The sequence below is a fragment of the Chamaea fasciata genome, unplaced genomic scaffold, assembly GCF_029207755.1.
Source record: "Chamaea fasciata isolate MVZ Bird 193981 ecotype frontalis unplaced genomic scaffold, bChaFas1.0.hap1 SCAF_8, whole genome shotgun sequence".
NCBI lineage: Eukaryota > Metazoa > Chordata > Aves > Passeriformes > Sylviidae > Chamaea > Chamaea fasciata.
The window spans coordinates 6923752-6946325 of NW_027094093.1; the positions used below are offsets into that span (position 1 = coordinate 6923752).

The following is a 22574-nucleotide window of genomic DNA, read 5'->3' on the forward strand; positions in this document are numbered from 1 at the left end:
AAAAAATGAGCCAGAGAGACCCGAGCTGGGTTTGCTTCACACTCCAAGGGGAGGCAGAATAAACTGCTCTCTACAGCTGAAATGTTCATTTGCAGCTTCAAGGAAACATAGGTAACTAGGGGAAATCAAGGTTGATTCATGGAAAAGGACAAGTTTTTGGAAATATAATGAAAAACCTCAGAGCCGCTCTCTTTGCAAAACAAGAGCGACGTCGCAAGTCTGATTTCTGATTAGATTTTTCAGTAATGAGTCAGGTGGAAGTCTACCAGAAATGAGGCAAATTGTGGATTGAAAATCATTCAGCTTCCTCAGCAGGCTGTTATGAGCTGTGTGAGCATTATCAGATGTGCTTATGCCACGCTGATTTATGTCAGAAGCGACAATCATGACTTAGCATAAGAAAAATTTGTACAGCCTGTTTTCCTGCAAGAGCCAACTGTGTGTAACCATTCTTTTTTCACCTGCTGTGCAAGTGTCTTGACATCTAAACTGCACCCCATGTGCAAAGCCATGTAGCAATGAGTAAGGAATGATGATCAACATTTGAAGTCCATCATGCTCAGGTCGCAGTGAGAAAGTCATAAATTGACTACAACGCTCAATAGCGTAAAAATAAATCTATAAATCTATAGATCAAGCCAATAGTGAGAAATTAAAGAAGTAGGAGTCTAGCCCTGAAACCCTCCTAAAACACATACAGCAACATTTCTAATTTACATTGTCCACACCCCCCAATACTTGCCACTCAAAAAGATCAAAAAATGTGTAGTGTCTGTCAACATCCAAGTCCCTTTACCCTCAAATTCTGAAGGCCCTGCTAGAATATTCTTTAACCTCACATACCTTTAGAATTCACTGGACAAAGGAAGAAGTCGTTTATTATGGAAAATCTGGGGCTTGAAAGGCAAAGAAGGGGACATTTTTATACTAATTCAGTTGTATTCAGCCACCAAGATGCTACCAGAGTATTTCAGGATTCCTCCTGAATTTAACCCTGTCATAAATTCCAGGTTGATGGGGAAGTTGCTCCTGTGAGCCCTCATGGCAATGCAGCCCTTTTGTGTTTATGAAGCTTCAAATGCTTCTCCAAACATTAAGGGAGGATTCAACTTTATCAGTTTTTCACCAGTGACTAGTTTTCATCACAGGAAGACAGTTTATTTATCAAGTCACAAATCATTCTTCTCATTTTGAGGGCTTCTGATTTAAACAACACACTCGTTCAGCACTGATTCCCAGGCATTCATTTACTGATTATTTCATTATCAGCCAAAGAGCAAACAAATATGGAGAGGAGTTAGCTTGGTTTATTGTCAAGCTAATTACTTTTCCTATGCCATTGTTTAAATTAAGTAGGAATGTGTTGACAACAGTGTTCGTCCTCAGCGATTTGTTATTTGACGTTGCTTCAAGTATTAATTGTACATTATTAAAAATTGCAATAAAGTGGTGACACTTGAGTGCGTGCATCCATATAGACTTTCTTTAATTGGGGGGGGAGGGGGGGCTGTGAAACAACCATAGGCAGTAAATATAATTCCTTCAATCAAATTAGTTAGAATACTTCGTTTGCTGCCTTGGTGAATTTGCTTAAATGCTTCCCTAAATTTTATTGACAGTATAAAGCTCGTTCTAACAGCCAGCTCTTCAGTATATTAAAAGAGCTCATAAATGAATATAAAATATTAAAGAAGGTTGTCATTTATTACAGCTAAAATCAACTTTATGTGCCAAATTCTAATGCAATGGTTATCAACCCTTCCACAGCCAGCACCAGAAAACTCCACAAGAGAAGTGTCTCAAGGCCTGTATTTGCATAAACACTTTTAGATCTTTTTCAGAATTGCAGGCAGATTATTATATTTAAACCTCTTATCTAACTATACAAGAATTATTATTTTTCAAGTAGTGTTTTATATGAACTCACTATTCCTCAGACTAACGCAGTTCCACACCATTAATTCCATAATCATGGCTGAGAATTTGGTTCTCACATCTTCATTCTGAAAGGACATTCATATGCAAACACACATATCCCATCAATTACTGCAACATTTCAAAAAAAAAAACCTGAGACAGTCGTTGAAAAGACGGTATCAGTCACATTAATGATTTCATCTGCTATTATACACAAAAGCCCATGTTTTTACAGTTTCAAAAGGAAAGTGTAGTTTTGATTGTTTTATTGTGGGAGAAAGGGAGTGTTGGGATTAATGAGTCTAGGGGGACATGTCTTTCAATATTTCATAATGCCATTTTAGGCACTGAATTAAAAAAAAAAAAACTTTACTCTCATTTTTAAAAAAATCTCCAGATTTAAAACAGAGACTTCACTACAAGAGAACCATGGAAAATAAATCCCAAAGTATTCTTGAATTCAGTCTCTGTTAATTCACACATTAAGTTAGATCTTCTCTCTACTGTATTTGAGTATTTGTACATGCAGTTCTATACAGGCTAATGCTACTCAGTTTTCCTGACAGCTCCTGGCAGCAGATTTCCTGAATTGTTATGCATCACTTAAGAGCTGGAGAAAAAAAATAATTAATTATACAACTGTTGCCTAACAGCAACATTCCCTCCCCCCAGTTTTGAACAATCACTTACATGTGCAGAAACCTTCTTGTTGTGAGAGTTACCAAGAACCAGTTTTACACCCAAGTTAGGAAAATCACAAGAAAGCTAAAAAGCTAAATGAAAAAAAAAAAAAAGCTAATAAATCTTCAGCTGTAGTGATGTGAAAGTGAGTCTATGATTACTTCTGCCATTCACAATACATTTTTAACATACGTCTATTCAATCAGGTCCATCAATTATTATTCATAATCCTCCCAGCTATCACAAGAGGTGCTGGATATTTGATGTGGGCCTGTTATATCTGACAAGTAAAATGACAGAATTTTCTAACTGAGTTCTAAAGTCATGAAAATTGCTCTTGAATTGTTGTGGTGGCCAGAAAAACAGCAAGAGGGTAAATAGGCAGGATGCCTGTACAAAACTCCCCAGTGTTGGAGGTGGGGAGAGTCAGAGTCATCATGGCCAAAAATATTCAAGTGGGGAAAATAAGAACCTATTTTGCAGGCTTGGGGCAGAAGTGACACCTTCTCCTTGTGCCTCAGAGAGAAAAAAATCCCATAAGCTTGGATCCTTCTGCAATGTTTCCCTTTGGTTCCTGATTTAGGGCAAGTAGGTACGACCTGCAGGCCATGCTTCATAACCTTTGGCACATCTGGAAGTGCAAACCTCACAGGCTTCTGGCACCACAGAATTGGGAGTTGGTTTTACAAAGGAAAAACGCCTTAGCTGAAAAATAAATGAATGGGTCTGTTTCTACTGATTTCAATTCAATTACTGTCCAAATAAGGGTTACTGAAGCTGGATACTACAACTGATCATATGCTAGTTAAAAATAATCAAACAACGCACTGTACATTCTTCTTTTGCTGCACTGAAGCAGAAGCCACCAGAACAACCAAAAAGCCCCACATGACTCACACTAAGCAGTGATTTCTGTATCTCTTTCTTTCCCTGACATATTTCTAATCTACAGTTGAGCAAAATAGTTAAATACCCAGTGGTCTCACTCTGAATTAGGTCAGGCTCTGTTTTTGACCTGCTCTTTTCTTGAGAGCAAAGTGACTCCAGTATTGATTTCTCCAAAGGACACAGAGTGAAAAACATGAAGCAGTTCCATTCTGGTCGTCAGCATTGACAATCAAGTGCTTCATGCTATAAAAACACTTTCAAATCCTTTCTTAAATTTGGAAGTATTTGACCTGTGACTTCAATGACTTCCTGGCTATTTGCAAGTGCACGAATAACCTCTACAAAGGCAGAGCAGAGAAGAGACGCTTGGACTGAAGGGGGGTTTTTTTCTACAAAGCATAAGCAGAAATTTAAACCATACTAGTTAGTGTCACAAGGGTGGCATCAAAACTAGAAGCCAACTGGGTTGGACACAGCTGTAAAGACTTGAAGAAAAGGCAATAAATGTGCTGTGAAATACAAAACTCCATTCATTCACCAAGAAAAAATACCTACAAAACAGAGGTACTTCCAGTGTTCACCAAGCACTTCAGCAATGCCTCTATTAACCTGTTATCTTGCATAGCAGGGAAAAAAAAAAAAAAAAAAGGTAATTTCCCTGTATTAAAAAGAAAAAAAAAAAACAACAAACCAAAACCACCAAACCTTAGGTTAATTCTATCAGCAAGGCAAAAGCTGCTCAAAATTAGGCCTGGTATTTTCAGAAATTGTTCTGAATGGCACTGGCATGACAAAGATCAAGAGACGGCGACTAATTTTTTTTAAGTGTTGTTTCAATTAAGTGCCTAACGTTTGCAATTATGGAGTTTTGAGAAGCTGAGGCAACAACATGTTCTCATTAATTTATCCAGCAATAACATTTCTGGCACGAGGCTGGAATCTCAGGCCAATAAAACAGATGAGCAGGAAGAGCTGTCTCTCACTGAAAAGACAATTGGCCCCAGTGGGCTTTCTTGCAAAGTCCATAACTAATTAAAGTATTTACACAGACTGAGAGGTTGAAGACCTTCGCCAACCTTTTGGGAAGTCTTCATGGGAGGGAGGCAAGTGTCCAGGAAGAGCACAAGGAAAGAATTCTGTGTGGTAAAACACACACACTTGTTTTACTACAGCTAGTGAGATAGAGGCAAAGTGATGAAAAATTGACACCAGTGTGCAAGAAAATACTAAATCTACATTTGTCTCATGTTGGATTTTTATTACAGGCAGTATGTGCCTTCCAAACTTCACAGTCAGTGCATGCCTTCCAAAATGTTTCACAAATATTATTTATCAATTAGCTCATAAAATTTTCTCACAAGTACCCTGGGGTAGTAAATTTGACCACTTTTGATGAAGTTCTGAAGAAAGATCAACTAATTTCTGCAAACCATTTTTGAAGTGCATCTCAAAACTTCCTCAAAGATGTAAGTATGTTTCCAATACCTCCTGCCAAAAAAAATAGAGAGTCACCATTTGAGAAAATAAACCTGCCTGGAGGCTTTGGTGACATAATTTATTCTTCTTTTACAGGATTAATTGCCACAACAAATAATTCCTGTGGAGATTGGCATCATAAATATTCCAGTTGGTACAGTTACACTTCAGGAAGTCAAATTTAGGTACCTCTCCACTTTCTTGAAATTGTGGAGACAAGATTTTAGAAATATTTAAATACTTCCACATTTCTTTTAAAATGAGATTTATTGCCTGTTAATTAGTTCAAATTATTGTCAAATGAATACTGATTTTCACCCTCTCCTAGATCAGACACAACACACATCAAGACACCCTGGCCTAAGTCTTAAAGTTGCTAACTAAAAAATAGAGGCAATATAGTTTGAGCACATACCATTTGGTTTAATTTAATAGCACTTAACATATTTGTACTCGCTTAGACCTACTGCCATTTGAGGCAACTTAATAAGGGAATGTTCATTCCTTTTTCAGTGATGCCTGAGCCTCTTCAAGAGAGAGAGGCAACACCTATCAATAGAAATTGTTCATCTTCTACTTTGTCTTAAGTGCAAACAACCAAAACCACCTTCATGCAACCATGTCCAAAGCCACATGCACAACTCCCTTCATTCTGAGCACAATATTCTGTTACAGAGATAGAGTTAGATTTTCTTAGATCTGTGACTAATCTATTTCTGTTTAAGGGAAGGTAAAGATGCATCTATCTAGGTAAAGATTTTAACACTAGATCTCTGAAGAACTGAAATATATACTAGGTTCATGCATTCAACATTTTATTCCACAATTCCACTTCCTGCCAACTCTTTTGGTGCTTTACTTCTCTAAACATGGCCTTCTTAAGTAAAAGAAAAGCAGTGACAAATAATGAAGTAAAAATGCAGTGATGAAAAAAGCATGTGGATACCTCAGGACTGAGAAGGTACAGCATTTACCCTTTCACTACTTTGCTCTCTATCTCCTTCCAACAGGAGACAGAGATGAAAACTTAAGTGACCAGACATAATTCCCTTCTGCAGGACAGTAGAACACCCTCCTACGGTCCTTGTACCCCTGGAGCACAGGGCAAACTGATGTAGATATTTTTGTATATGGATACTGACCTCCTCATGCATTTCCTTGTCTCAGGAGGAATGGATGAGAATGGATAAGATCAAGGAGCAGGCAAAAAAATTCTCAGTGTTTTTATTTTCCAAAAGGTTCTAAAACAATTCTTGTTCAAGTCAACGAGATTTTGACTTCTTTTTCTCCTGTGAACAGTTAGACAGAGGTGACAGATTGTGAAAAAAACAATCCCATTGATGCCTTCAGTTTTAGCTTCCATGTTTTTCAGATTCTGTGCTGCCTAGGGGTGCAGTTCTGAGCCTCATATTAAGTGTCACTCAGCTCTCTTCACAGAGCAGGGAGACAACACAAATCCTTTTCCTGCTGGAGACCAAGGACAACGGTTACAAGTTTTCAGGCCCAAAAGCACAATGGGGGACTGAAGGGAGAAACAAGGAGAATGGGACTTCGTAACCTGGAGCTGTAATTGGACAATTAAACCCCAATATGCAAATGGACCAAAACTTATAAAAGTGTGAGACCTTGTGACCAGTTGTCCATTTTGTGACCATTCTTTGTCCACCTTGGGTGTAGCCCTGGCCAGGCTCTTGTCCTGCCCAAGGTGTACCCTAAAGGCCTTTCAATAAATACCTCCTTTAGCTCTGTCCAGTCTCTGTTCCAGGTCAGCCTTCCCAAGGCATCATCACGATGATATTTTCATTTGGACAAACTAATTGCCTTCTCACTGACTGCATGCAAACAGCAAGGTCCTTCTGAGCAAGGTCCTTACCCATAGCCCTGTGGAACTGCATTTGGGTCTGTGTCCAGGTAATTCTTGACATATTTTAAGATGTGAGGCCGGAGTGATGTAGCCACGTGCTGCATGACAGAGTCAGCAGGAATCTCCATCCGACACAGAAAGTGCTTCAGGGACCATTTTTTACAGTTTTTCCATTGCCAAGTGAATTTTCTTCCCCACCACAAGTATTTTCCATTTTATCAATACTTAAAACACAGGTTACACACCAAACCCTCACTAATAAGTTCGGGGGAAATTTACACCAAGAAGAAATTGTGAATTTTTTTCATTCATGTAGCTTAAAGTTCTTTTCCAATGCACTGCTGGTGCTCTCCTTCAGCAGGGCTGAAGTTTCAAGTACTGAATAATGGAGAGATAAATAATACTCTATTATGACTACCAAGCTTTTCATAATACATATGTGGGTTATGATGATACAGAGAAATAGAACAGGATGCTCCCAACAGCCACATAATATATTTCAGCCAGATGTTATGCAGAAGAGAGGCTGAATCCAGTCAAAGAAGAAAATATCAAATCTGGGGAAGGTGCTTAAATCCAGAAAGATATTCTTCCATCACTCAGTGCTGTAATCCTTATATGAATATTTTGGAAATAAGAATCTGCATTTTTTTTCCATTTAGCATAAACAAAGAATCATCTCTAACTTAACCTTTGATCAGTTTGGCAGCTTAACCTTAGGACAACATTAGGACTGAAAGAACTGCACTTGACTGTGCCTCAGCCACAGCAGACCAGCAGAATTATTCCCAGAGAGAGTTAAACTGCTCAGCTCACACAGACACTGCCCCTTCTTCCTAACAAATCCTACTTCTACAACAATGAAATGAATGAGAGAAGAAATTCTGCCTCTTACTTGCTTTTTTAAGGTGGTTTTGTTTTAGTTTTTTAGGTTTGTTTTTGTTGTTTTGGTTTTTTTTTTTTAGTTTTGACTTTTAGCATTTACTCTTGATTTAATTCTCAACAGATCAGCTGTTGTATTTAAAACCAGAATATCTTCCTGATCCATCTGTGGGGACCAGACTTGCCTCGGGCCCTCTTTCCTTGGTTGCAGCTCCATGCAGTGCAAACTCAAAGCATACCTGAGCTGGTAGCCACTGCACACCCCAACAGGAGTCCCACATAGGAGAGATTCAGGGCACAAAAGACAATAAAACATGCTTTCAGTCAGTGCTTTCTCAATCACACTTCAATAACTACCATATGTATCCAAGAACTCAGCTTCCTTCTACTCCCATGTCCTCAAAACTGGAAGTGCTGGCTACCAGCATATATCAGGAGCCAACAATTGCCTCATACTAATCTCACTTTGTATGTTCTTTCTCAATTTGTCTATGGTTAAAACTCCTAAAAAGAGTGGAAAAAACGCAACCTCATAAATGAAATTTGAATGCTGTTTCTCCCCTCACTGCAGACTAGGTTTAACTATCATTATTGAAAAAAAAAGAAAAATCATTACAAATAGCCTGCTTGTGGTATTTGTGCCTTGCCAGTAGCCACAGTACTAAAGTGAAAAAAAGGGACAAAATATTGCAGAAACAGAATGAATTTTGTCTCCTCAGAATGGAATAGAGCAAAGAGGTAGTCACTTGCTACAAATGCTTCAGGGATATAAACACCAGGGAGCGGAAAAGGCAGCACCAAGAACAAGAGAGGCATCAATATGTTCAGACAGTGAATGATAGGGCTGCCAGTCTGGAGCGCTGAGCTCTGAAGCAGCCTGTGAATGGGAAAGACAGGACACAACAGGCAGTGCTCCCTGATCCAGCTGTTGTTGTTGTTGATGGGCAGGTCAGGAGGTTTCCTTTACTTGTGTTCTCACCTCCTTATGGCTTGCTCTCTTCTGCTCATTGAAAAGTCCCCACACAATGTCACTGCACTGTGAAAGAGAGAATGCAGCACTTGAGTCCCTCTGGGCCAGTTCAGATGGGTGTGAACACCCTGTCATTCCATTTTAAAGATGAAATTCTCTCAGGTTTCTCAGAGCAGTTCATACAAACGTACAAGTAATCAGTTTTACCTCATACGTACGCAAAAAGTATTAACAGACCTTTAAAGCCTTGCTTCAATAGCAAAATCTGCCTGTTAAACTTCAGTTGTTCTTTCTGAGCTAGGCTGCTCCTGAATGAATATAAACGACACTGTGACAAATCAAGTCTCAGGTGACAAAAGCACAACCACAGCAGCCGGGTACACATGCTGTCAGAACCTCACATGCCACGGAAGGCGGTAAAATGTTGTTTTGGACACTTGCTGTTATTTGATCCTCTAATAGCAGTTGGGAACGTGGCCAAACCCCTGCGCTGTTGGTGACAGCAGTCTGACAAATACTTTCTATCAAAGTGATTGATAAACTCTTTGCCATACTTAGTAATTGTTTTCCCCCAACTTCTGAGCTTTATTTCTACCCTGCCTGCACAGCCCCTGATGGCTGTCCACTCAACAGCTTCTGAGCATTAAACAATCAATTTCTTCAGCAGGTCTGAAAGCAGCAAATTTACAGAGCTGTCACCCCAACACCCAGCCATCTCCACCCCCATTCCTTCTTAGCAGCATGGCCAGCCCTCAACAGTGATAGCAAAAACCAGGCAGACACACCCCAGGGAAGGACTGAAGATGGGATTCAAGGAGAACGTCGGCACACTGGATACAAGAAGATTTAGGGATTCTTTCTCTTCCACCCACCCAGTAAAAATGTCAAGCCTACCTAATGTGCCTTCCAGGATTTATTCAGCCCGCTGTCACAGGAACGAATATGTTTTACGAGCATTTGCAGTGAAAACCAGTGAAGGCAGCACACACATGAGCATTAGAGCTCCTAATAAAGTCCTCACTGAAACTCAAGTACAAAGCTCCTTCTTCACAGAAAAAAAAAAGCACAGTTTACAGTATTAAGAGCAAGCACCTCTCTTTCTAACCAGAGCTGCAGCTAAATTAATCTTTTGGAACTGCCATAACACAGCTTTGCCTGAATGAAAAAGTATCTTATTACCAATATTATTACTGTATAAAATACCTACCTCCCGGTTGAAAAGCCTATTAATAATTGGCAAATTGAGCCTTTTCATTATTTTTCATGAAAAACCATACCATGATACAGCAGTTACTGTATTCCTTATCACCTCTCTCCTTTTATTTAACTCCTGACTTGCAGAAAAGTTTAAATCATCACAATTGTTTTCAGAAAGGAAGCATTTAAAAAGTACTGTGTCTGTGAAATGCCAGGCTACTCCGGTGCAGTAAAAAAAATGACAGCTTGCCTTTTACTTGGGCAGTATTGCAGTGTATCAAAAGTCTCTCTTACAGGTTCCAAACCTTTAAAAAGAATGATACTTGGTACTAATCTGCAGTTCTTGCCACAGCCTGAACACTCATCCTTTGAGAACTGTTTTAAAATAAGTTTCAGCTTCATTCTTGAAGATGGCAATTTGGGGTGCAGGGTTTTATTCACTTGAGACTTTTCAAAACCAACTTATAAGATCTGTGTTTCTAGTTAAAAGTCCCATTTAATATGCTTAAGAGTAACTTGCAGTATATCTCCACTAAAATATACTTTTGAAAAGAGTTAATGATCTTTAACACCCCCAACTCCTCTCAGCTTCTCCCAGTAACTTTAGATGTGCAGACACCAGGGAAATGTTATAAAATGAAGAGATTATTTCTGTATTTCTTTCCTCATCAGAATATTCTTGCCCTAAGTAAAGTCTCTCTTAAAAATGTATTCTAAAAGAAAAGCAAAACATTTTTGGAGAAGACACAGCATTAAGATACTCATCTGATCTTCCTAGTTCTCAAAGTAAGAGCTGATACCAAGTACAGAGGTACAGTCTGTCTGACCAAAGACAAACATTTCAGCTTCTATTAGGTGATCTGAATATTGCCTGATACAAGGAGTTATTTAATTCAGTTTTAGATTACAGGATCAAAGCACGATGAACAGGAAAGGGGTTGGTTTGTGGGTCAGGTTTTGCTTTTTTTTTTTTTTTTCGGGGGGGGGAGGGGGGAGTGGGAGCACGTCTGTAAGAACAGAAGAAATTTTTAAGCCTCTATTAGAATGGTATTGCTCTTTTAAATGAATGACAATTCAGGTAGTTATTAAAATCACAGAATCACAAGGTTGGAAGAGACCTCCAGGATCATCAAGTCCAACCCAACCCTAACCTCAACTAAACCATGGCACCAAGTGCTACACCCAGTCTTTTCTTAAACACAGCCAGAGATGGTGAACCCACCACCTCCCCAGGTAGACCATTCCAATACTTTATTACCATTTCTGCAAAAAACTTTTTCCTAATATCCAGCCTGTATTTCCCTTATAAAGAAGGAAGTATCTTATTTTTTACTTTCTCCCAGCTCTGGATAAGTGTTTCATTCCTGGCACTTATCTTGAACATGAAGCCTTTGTCTGAATTCACAAATATAAATTTATGAACAAATTGCAAGGCAGAGAAATAAGGCAGTAAAATTTTTGTGTGTTCTTCCACTGTTTACATCTAACCCGAGCTGCACCTATGCCTGTGGCATCCCTGGTGGGTCTGTTGACAGCTACAGTGCTGTGCTAACCCCAGAGCCAGCCTCCTCATTTTACATTCTGAAAAGATGCCTTTTTGCACTGAGAAATACACTGTCTGTTAACAGGAAGGAATAAAAAGCTGCTTGCACAAGGAAGCGTGTGCATTTTGTTATATTTCCAGGGACATTCAGCACCCAGACAGTCACTTTATGTCTGCTTGTACAGAAAGAAAGCTACAACTGAACAGTACAACAGAACAAACTCCTGGCTGCAGGACCACTTAAACCTCTAGGTAGAGACAAAGCTCAGCAATTCCTTATCCCTTGGCCTGCAACACTGAGGTGACACAAATACACATAACTGTCCTCCAGTGGGGCCACTTGAACACAGAACTCTGGTCAATGCTGGATGCCTATGGCAATAATTTCTCAAAAGGTAGGAATTATACAAGAAATGCAAGTGAGCAGCTCAACCAGTTAAAGAAAAGGCAAACAAAACCATCAAGACCATGACAATCAACACGGATTTAGGGATAGAACCCCAAGGTGATGTCAGTGGAGGTGAACAAAAAGTCAGGAGGGTACTAGGACACTGCAAGCACCCATAATGTGAAGTCAGTCATTTTTTTCCCTGGAAGAATTTCAGTTTCTATCTGGTAAATGGGATCAGAAACTTTCCTTTTTAAGGAGAAAAAAAAAATTTAAGTAACACATGAACTTTTCAGGAGCTACTGGTTTTATCTGAACACAGCTTCTGTTTTGTAGTTGTGTGTAGATAAAAGCTAGAACAAGATGGATGCAGGTTGCAAACTTACACCAACAGCAGTTTGGTGCCTAAATTTTTTTCATTCTGCACCTTAATCCACCTTGTGAGCAGGCCATTTCAACTGTTCTCTGCTGTCCTCCCCCAAGCATTTGGCAATAATACCTTTTAAAACACCAGAATGCTTAAAGGCCAGCGGCAACATTAACATGGTGACTCAGTCAACCCAACAGCATTATTTGAGTTTCCAGATTGCAGTGCAACCTTCTGGACAGAAAAGATTTCAAGATATTTGACTCCCAGTGTTATTTCTGCCAGGGTGACAGGCAGCCTAAGACACCCTGAACAACTAGAACACCTTGCAGACACAAAAAAGTTGACTGTACTGCTCAAAAGGTTGCATCTTGCTTGAGTGAAGGGACACATTTCACATGGCAGTTCAAGAACCCTAACTAACTCTTCAGTCTCCAGTTTGCCCAATCCCCCCTCCCAAAGCAGCAGCTGGGTGAGTGATGCCTTAAGTTTCAGCTTCCATGTTTTTCAGATTCTGTGCTGCCTAGGGATGTAATTCTGAGCCTCATATTGTTAGCAAGCTCTCTTCACAGAGCAGGGAGACAAAACTAATCCTTTTCCTGATGAAGACCAAGGACTACTTTCAGGCCCAACAGCACAAACAATGGTGGACTGAAAGGGAGGAACAAGAAGGATGGGACTTCATAACCTGAAGCTGTAATTGGACAATTAAACCCCAATATAAAAATGGACCAAAACTTATAAAAGTGTGAGACTACATGACCAGTCAGCCATTTTGTGACCATTTTGGGTCCACCTTGGGTATCGCCCTGGCCAGGCTCTTGTCCTGCCCAAGGTGTACCCTAAAGGCCTTTTAGTAAATATCTACTTTATTCTCTAGCTCTGTCCAGTTTCTGTTTCAGGTCAGCCTTCCCAAAGCATCATAGGCATGGGGATTTCCTGTCTTTGAATTTGTAGCACAAAGGTTCGTGCAGCCTTTTCACACCCTGAGACCACAGAAGTTCTGTGGTGCCTCCTCCTACCCTGCACTGGCCCACAGTTTGGGAGCCAGAGCTCGTAGTCTCTGCCAGACAAGACACATGTAGCCTCTCCTTTTTTTGCCCACTGAATTCTTCTTCTCAGGGCTTCGATTTTCTGTCAGTGTTGTCCGAATGGGACAGAAGTTGAAAGGCCTCAAGTGTTTGGCAGTCAGACAGCAGACACAGGTGTTTCCAGAGGAAACTGGTTTTTCACTTATCTATAAGCCATCCCATTAATGCTGGCAGTCCTGTCAGGGCCCTGACACTCATTTTCAGAGGCCGGCAATAACCAAGCCTGCAGGGTAAATTGTCAAGACCCTACCACTCTCCCTCCCCTTGGCTTTAAGAGAAGGTGTGAGGAAGGAGGTTCTTCAGCAACGCTATCACAAATTAACCCATATTGCACATTTCACTTGGCAGAACTTGAAGCAAGCCTATCAAGGCCGTAAAAATCTGTAGGTAAACCAAAGAGCAGAGGAGCAACCACCATGTACCTGACTTGTTACGAATCCCTCAAAGAATCTGATCATTGGTAAGGAAAACCTGAAAACTACTTGAAGAAAAATTAAGCACCACTGGACACAAAAATTTGCATGTGAAATACATATGTAATTAATGTTAACATAAATGAGAACATGTCCACCAGACCCTTTAAAAAAGAACACATATAACCCATGGTCTTAGCCTTGGTAACCTGAAAGATTTATACAGATCTTAAAAGGCTGTAGGCCTGCTTATGAAGCTTCCTATATACCTTTAGTCTAGACTTCTGGTTAGTAGGATTTTTTATTCTTCCTTGCCATTTTGTGAATCTTGCCTGGTTTCAAAAAATTTAGTTCAAATTTGTAATTTACAAGTTAAGGGCTGCCTTGTTCTCTGTACAGGAACTTGAATTACCTCTATTTTCCCAGAAAAATTGTTTTCTATGTAGAAGAGCATCACCATTGTTATAAAGACCTCATGAGTTGTGACAGTCTCTAACTTTGCAAAAAAGATTATAATTAAGAGAGAGAAGGAGATTGTACTTGTAGTTTTGTTTATATAAAACAACATACACAATAAACAAAACAATTTTGTTAAAATTACATGTAAGAAGGCTTTGCCAGGTCAGGCCATCCAAACCCGTGAGATACACACATTATTTCTGAATTGCATATACTAAATTCAATAGGAAATCTGGTATTATTACTGATTCAAACATCATTTTTGACAATTCAAATAACACAGAGCTCAACCACTTTTCCAGCTCTCAATTCCACACATTCCTAGAGAACAAATGAGTATTTCCTCATTTGGCAATTTCAAGGGAACAACTGTAGAACTGTATGTTGTGTCTGACCAAACACAAATTGTTTTCTTAGTCCCAAAACTGCAGGACTTTGAAAAAATACACAGTACAAGTAAAAGAAGGAAAAGGTGTTGCAGACTTGCTTTGTTAAACAACAATTCTTTAAAAACAAGCTATGCTCGAATGTCACAAAGTTAATGAACCGCATAATCAGGAGAGGACATCAGCTGTCAGAATCATTAGAAGTGATAGAAATGAGCGCATTATTGTGCCAGCATTAATATAAATCTTAAAAATTAATTTTTTTTTTTCTCAGACTGTCTTCATGAGCCCTGTCATAGCCCAATTATATGCCCAACTTAACAGAAGATCTAGTTGGTGTCAATTGAGAAAGCAATATAAAAACTGAGATAATTGTTCCTACTGACCCTCCTGATCTAACACTGTTGGCCACTCAGAGAAAACTTCACTGGTGTGAACTAGAACTAACCAGTCATCATGCTACTCTCTCTGCTGTGTTTGTCCACCCCATGCCATCCTTCTCACAACCACCACAGCATTTCTTCTTTAAACTGCACTTCATTCCAGAGAAGAGACCAATTCCACTCCTGGGGTTAAAAAACAAAGCTTCAAATGGCACCATGAGCAGCACTGTTATCTGCATTAATGCCACGTTCTAAGGACAACTACAAATGTTCTCATTTAGGTTTTTTTCTTCTTTCCAGCTGACATGTGCCCTTCCACAGAACCATGCAGTCAGGTTTCTACCTTCAAATGAGAGAATCTGCAAGAGAAGTGCGAACTTGCCAGCATACTCTACAGTCTTTCCTCACACAGTCCTCTAAAACAAGCTGTGCTTTCAAAACAAACAACAACCAAGTGTAAGATATGAGCCAACAAGCTGCCAGAAGCCAATTCCCTCCAAGATAACCAAGATAACCTGGGACGAACACAGCCAGTGGACTGAAATGTTGTTTAGGAAGGGGACAACAAACAACACACAGAGCAAAAGGCTACATAATTGTTTCCATAGAAATCTTGTCTCCTAAAACAGCAATAGAAATCACCATGGCAACTAACCCAAGGAATTATGATGCAGATTGAAAATTTACCCTGGTTTAAGATTAGAGGACAAGACAGACCACTGCTCCAGCTGCTGTAATCCTCTTGGAGCAAGTGGAAGCAGGATGTTTGCTTAATCACAAATTATGATTTCTTTTGCCATTAAGCAAGATCTATTAGTAATTTTCTTTTCCAAAGGATAGAGTTGCACATGAGTTTTGACAATTTTTAGAAGTTATGTTTCAGTTGGCTCCATAAATTGCAAAAAAAAAAAAAAAAAACCAAACAAAAAAAAAAAAAAAAAAAAAAACCAAACAAAAACAAAACAAAAAAACCTACCACAGCAAAAGCACCAGGGTACACTGGACATTGTTTATAAGCTCTCTATAAAATGGGCATCAATAATCTGGTAGAAAAGAAAGGGATTTAAGTGCTTTTCTGCTCATTCTACAGAAAAGCTGTATAATTTTTTTTTGGTGCAGTCGTGTATTCAAAGGAATCTGAGTGACTCCACCAGTAGGGAAGATAATTTGTCCTGTCCTTATGAACAAAATGATGCATTCTCTGTGACGTACAATTTATATTTTCAGGCTCAGCTGGCTTTAAAATCTAACTCCAAACATTTTAGGTCTGTTCATATCTGTACTGATTTAGGGGAAAAAAAAAACCCAGGCAAGTGACTTCTGGCCACTGAACACATTCAATTAAAAATAAATCACTGATAGGAATGATGAAATCCTTGTTATCTGAATATTTCCTTTCCATACTTAATGGCAATTAACCAGTTCACAGGAGTTTGTGAAGCCATGCCTTAAGGTCTTCATTCCGCTTCACTTTCACAGTAGTAATTTTGGTGGCCAGTTTCAAGTTATGACATATACTCAAAATCTTAGTCTGAGGAAACCTGGAATGAAAGCTGGTTTAGGTTGCTGGAAGTTATCTTCCACAAGAGCTGTCATGGTCCCCTTTAATTTCATTCCAGCTGCTGTATTTAGGACACAGATGGGTGTGATAACTGCTTATCAGCTGCTCACCTGGTCAAAAAACACATTTATTTCAAATATAAAGGTTATTTCTGAGGACAGATAACCTAATATTACGAGGTCTTACTGTCCTCCTGCTTTTTAAATTTGTTACATGGCTTAAGACTCTAAATGAAAACTCTGGCTTTAAGTGACATCTTGAAACAAAAGATATTTGTGAACTATTAGCTATGGTGGAATTTGCTATAATGCATCTGGCTGGTGCAGTTCCCTCCCTTAATTGTACAGAGCCTTCATTTGGAAGCTCTAACTAATAAGCTAAGAGGGTCTTTATGGCTTTCAATTTTCAAACAGCTGGCTGGTATGGAAACAAGATGTCTTGGCACAGAGAATTATTTATTCTTGTGTCGATTCAGTGTGGCTAATTATGTGCCACACAACAGTGGAAATCTGCAAAATAAGTAACGTGAAAAACCTAACCCAATTCTGGCAAAGATTCTTCCCCACAATTAACCCATTAAAATTGTTTTTATGCAGAAGTAGGATTTCAACAGCCCAAGAAGAACATCACATTTGGCATATGCACAGCACCAAAAAAAAAAAACAACCCCAAACCAAACCAACCCACCTCACAAGCACTGTTCATTCATTCTCTGAAGTACATCAGCTCATTCTGACTGTATGTTTTGGTTGTAGTCTTCTTTGTTGTTTTAGATTATGTCTTCTATGTACTGGTTCCAGAAGACTGGAATTTTTTCTTTATGTCACCGTGTTTTTCAAATTTTATCCTGTAATTAAGTGGAGCATTGGTTGCTAAGATGTTACACAAGGATATACAATGATGCTAAATTTCTCTTGCCCCTGTGTGTTTATCACTGTCAAGTAGAGCAAAAAGAGAAAATGAGATTAGACTAGTCTTGCTTTTGCTGAAAACTATTGTTTTGCCTTTCAGGTAGGAATGTTTTTCCTCTTCTTTATCCACCCATTCAAGCTTTTGTGGAATTCTCATGTAAACAAATAGGAAGAGGAAGAGCATTCTCAAGAGCTCTGAAAATGCTTCTGACTTCCACCACTCTGTCAAGTCAAGATCAGAAAAATTCTGATAGCACGTTTCCCATCAGATAGGTGTACACAGAACACAAGCACAGGAGTGCCACTCACCACAGCTAAAAGGGTAAATTAAAAAAAAGAAAAGCAACAAAACCCAGCAAAACAACTTACCAAAGAATTAAATAAACTTTTCCAAGCGGAGCAGACAATTCCTTTTGTTTTTTCGCTTTTGTTGAATACCTTTTATACCTTCTCTGCAGTTCAAAGAGGCTTTTTCATTATTGATGTCTGCAGGTAGCTAATTGCCAGTTAAGCAGTCTGCTAAAAATTCAGAAGATATGCCTAAACACTCATTAATCACAAATGTATTAGAGCAGGAAAATACTCTTGTATATATTAAGACATTCAGTCAGTATATTTTAGCCTAGTTTCATAGAATCCAGTCCTGTTTTCACGGCTGATGTCTTCTGTGTGATTAGAAATACGTAACTACTGGCAGGGTAGTGTTTTTCTTTTGTTTAGTTTTTCCAAACTGCAGAAATTGTCCATTCTCTGCTGGATGGCTCCGGTGTTTAAGATTAAACAGAGTACTGCCTTCATATCACCAGGCTTGAGAGCCTTGTCTCCAGATGGAGCACTTCACAGAAGTGAAATCCTCCCCAGAGGGATTTTTTTCTGTGGACCTGTGCTTTTTATTTTCTCTTAGGGACTGATGGACAGGACAAGTGCTCTCTACCACCAGTCAGCTTCCTTCCTGTGAACACATCCTGATTTTTCCTCAGTAAATGTGACCATTTGCCTGCATACTCAGCAGCCACTGTTGCACATCTCCTCTCCTACACTCAGTTTCCTATGTAGAGTTTACACCTTTATTAGGAAAAAAATCCATCATTATCCAGGCTCTTGACTACAAAGAAAGGAAAACACCATCCTGGGCCATACCAGAGAGAAAAGGCTATTTGCCAATGCACAGGATCTGGATTGTGAGATCCCAGCCACAGGCTGCCATCCTGAGTTCATCAAATGAGCAGGGAGGGAGAACGAACACTCTCAACCTCCACAAAAATGGTCTCTTGTGGTGAAGCGTTTGAAGAAGCAAATCTGCACTCTCTGTGGCATGTCCAAGAGTAACATCCCTTCATAAAGATTTAGCAAGCAAAGTGCCATCTATCCAGACCACAAATCACATCAAGCACATTTCACTACCAGAGGAAAAACTAAACAAAAGAAGGGAAAAAAAAAAAAAAACACAAAAAAACCCAAAAAAACCCCCCAAAAAACCAAAAAACAAAACAAACCCCCCCTCCCCAAAAAACCCCCAAAAAACAAAGAAAACCCCCAAAAAACCCACAACCCTGCCAGTAGTTACATATTGCTAATCACATAGAAGAAATCAGCAGTGAAAAAAGGACTGGATTCTATGAAATGAGGCTAAAATATACTGGCTGGATGTCTTAATATATACAAGAGTATTTTCCTGCTCTAATACATCTGTGATTAAATAGTGTTTAGGCACATCTTCCGAATTTGTTAACAGCTTCTCAGGAAGCTTTTCAGAGAGCAAAGGTTAATACACACTTGGAATTACCCCGTTGATTTGTCATCCCATCTTCTTGTGGTTAAGCCCATCACAGGAGCCAATATAAATTAGACACCATTTCAGGAAAAGCTTAACAATATCCTGTGTCACATCGTTTAGAGGAGGTCATGTAAGTTCCAAAGGCAGCCTTTCACATCCACTGCATGGCACTATTAAATCCAAGTGTTTCAAACAAGATCTTATTAAGATTACCCAGCTAGACTGGGGATACACAGTATTTTACCTACAAAGCAGTCTAAAATGTCTTGAAGATATGGCTTCACACTGACACCAATTCCAAAGATTTGCTGTTTGAGGGTCCTAATTAGGCAGCTGTATTCTAATAGACCGTTTAGCCTCCTCTGAACTAATATTTCCTAAGCAGCTTGCCAATTCAAAATACTTTGTTCCTAAGACGTTGTCACTTTTGGCTACTTTGCTCTACTAAATCACCCTCAAATGATTTCTGTCAGCAGAATGTCAGCTGAGTAGACTCTTGAGCTTCAGCTTCCCACTCAGGTGAAAAAGCAAACAGGAAATCTTGTATATTTTGACTATTAAAACTGAAAAAAAAAAAAAAAAAGGATTATTTGTTGTAGAGAATGTAAATATTAAGCATTAGTAAAATGCAAATACATTACCACCTGTAGCAATCTGAGGTTTCCCCATTAGCACCAATCATTAGGCTGTAATCAAGATTATCTTGTTCTCTCTAGAATAAGTACACAAGGAGTTTCCTTCACTGCTTGTCATAATTTATTTATTCATTTGTAGTAGTTTGAAGGCAAAACAAATGAGAGGCTCCAAGTCAGAGATACAATTTAATAGGAAAAAAAGAAAAAAGGAAAGAAAGTAAAATAAAATCGATGCAATAATACAAAAGACCACTGACAGAGTCAGAATACAACCTGAGCGTAGTGATGGAAGCAGTCCAGATGAGGTGGTCTTCCTGAAGCAGTGATCCTGTAGAAAGGTCTGGTAGCTCGGGTCCTCTGGGAATCCAGTGGGTAAGCGCCCCTCTGGTGTTCAGAGTCTCAGCTTATATCCAGGCTGGAATGCTTGGTTTCTCCCTCTGGGCGGAGCATCCCACAATGGGATGGTGAGTCATGTGATAAGGCCTGATGGGCCCATTAACAGGAGGTAGTCCAGGAGTGGGTTATCTGTGAGCTGTGTAGCAAAGGTGCTGATGGCCCATTAACAGAAGATAAGCCAGAGTGGAGGAGGCAGGGAGCACTGCCTCACCTGGTTTCAACAGTTCATGAAGATGGTGATAGAATATACTTCAACCCAGGACATTATCCACCCCTTATTCTATTACCATCTACATCATCCCAAATCAATACCTTCCTTAAACTACACACACACACACACATATATATATAATGAAATCCTACACACGGTTCTCACTTAAAATAAGGTCTCCTTGTGGTACACAGTGGGTGTCCCCATCCTTTTGCATCACCCACCAAGTGTAACCAGGTCCTTGTGCAAAGACAACCCCACGGACGGGTTTGCCTTTGCCTGAGGTGGGATTAATCCAAACAGTCTTTCCTAACATACCTCTCATGTGTACCACAGGGACCCTATCTCCATCCACTGTATGCAAGGATTCAGACTGGGCAGGACCAGCTCGATTGATGGACCCTCGGGTATTGACCATCCAGGTGGCCTTCGCTAAGTTCTGTTCCCAATTTTTGAAGGTCCCTCCACCAAGTGCCTTAAGGGTAGTTTTAAGCAGTCCATTGCAGCGTTCCACCTTCCCAGCAGCTGGTGCATGGTATGGGATATGGTATATCCATTCGATTCCGTGTTCTCTGGCCCAAGTGCTTATGAGGCCATTCTTGAAATGAGTCCGGTTGTCTGACTCAATTCTCTCAGGGGTGCCATGTCTCCACAGGACCTGCTTTTCCAGGCCCAAGATGGTGTTCCGGGCAGTAGCATGAGGCACAGGGTAGGTCTCCAGCCATCCAGTGGTTGCTTCCACCATGGTGAGCACGTAGCGCTTGCCTTGGCGGGTTTGGGGAAGGGTGATGTAGTCAATTTGCCAGGCTTCCCCATACCTATACTTTGACCATCGTCCGCCATACCACAGAGGCTTCACTCGCTTGGCCTGTTTGATCGCAGCACAGGTCTCGCAGTCATGGATAGCCTGGGAGATGCTGTCCATAGTAATGTCCACCCCTCGGTCACGAGCCCATCGATATGTTGCATCTCTCCCTTGATGACCAGAGGCATCATGAGCCCAACGAGCTAGGAATAATTCTCCTTTGTGCTGCCAGTCTAGATCAACCTGAGATACTTTCACCTTGGCAGCTCGATCCACCTGCTCGTTGTTGTGATGTTCTTCATTAGCCCAACTCTTGGGTACGTGCGCATCCACGTGTCGAACCTTCACGGTCAGCCTTTCTACTCGGGTGGCGATGTCCTGCCAAATCTCAGCAGCCCAGATGGGTTTCCCTCTGCGCTGCCAGTTGGCCTTTCTCCAGCGGTCCAGCCATCCCCACAGAGCATTAGCTACCATCCATGAGTCAGTGTAGAGATAGAGCCTCGGCCACTTCTCTCGTTCAGCAATATCCAAAGCCAGCTGGACAGCTTTAAGCTCTGAGACCTGACTCGATCCACCTTCTCCCTCGGTAGCTTGTGCAACTCGTCGTGTGGGGCTCCATACAGCAGCTTTCCACTTCCGGTTAGTACCTACAATTCGGCAGGAACCATCGGTGAAAAGGGCATATCGTCTCTCACTCTCTGGTAGCTCGTTATATGGTGGGGCTTCCTCGGCCCGTGTCACTTGCTCCTCCTCTTCTTCAGAGGATAATCCAAAGGTCTCACCTTCAGGCCAGTTTGTTATAATTTCCAGAATCCCAGGGCGATTCAGGTTTCCAATACGGGCGCGCTGCGTGATCAGGGCGATCCATTTGCTCCACGTGGTGTCGGTGGCGTGATGTGTGGTAGGAACCTTTCCCTTGAACATCCACCCCAGCACCGGTAGTCGAGGTGCCAGAAGCAGCTGTGCTTCAGTACCAATCACCTCTGAGGCAGCTTGGACTCCTTCATAGGCGGCTAAGATTTCCTTCTCTGTGGGAGTGTAGTTGGCTTCGGATCCTCTGTAGCTTCGGCTCCAGAATCCCAGTGGTCGTCCCCGAGTCTCACCCGGCACCTTCTGCCAAAGGCTCCATGACAGACCATGGCTCCCGGCTGCCGAGTAAAGCACATTCTTCACCTCTGATCCCGTCCTGACTGGGCCAAGGGCTACCGCATGAGCGATTTCCTGCTTGATCTGGGCGAAAGCTTGCTGCTGTTCTGGGCCCCAGTGGAAATCGTTCTTCTTGCGGGTAACCAGGTAGAGAGGGCTCACGATTTGGCTATACTCGGGAATGTGCATCCTCCAGAAGCCTATGGCACCTAGGAAAGCTTGTGTTT

The 22574-nt window shown here is 40.6% G+C and overlaps 1 long non-coding RNA gene across 1 annotated transcript in view; it reads right to left on the minus strand.

Moving 5' to 3' along the window:
• Positions 1-17873, minus strand: part of LOC136292947 (uncharacterized) — a 39525-nt gene extending 21652 nt beyond the window's left edge. Inside the window, exons 1-2 of the long non-coding RNA XR_010722009.1 lie at positions 17747-17873; positions 17154-17313 (exon numbers count right to left, since the gene is read on the minus strand). This is a non-coding gene — a long non-coding RNA (uncharacterized lncRNA). The remainder of the gene's footprint in view (positions 1-17153; positions 17314-17746) is intronic.
• Positions 17874-22574: the final 4701 nt, after the last annotated feature.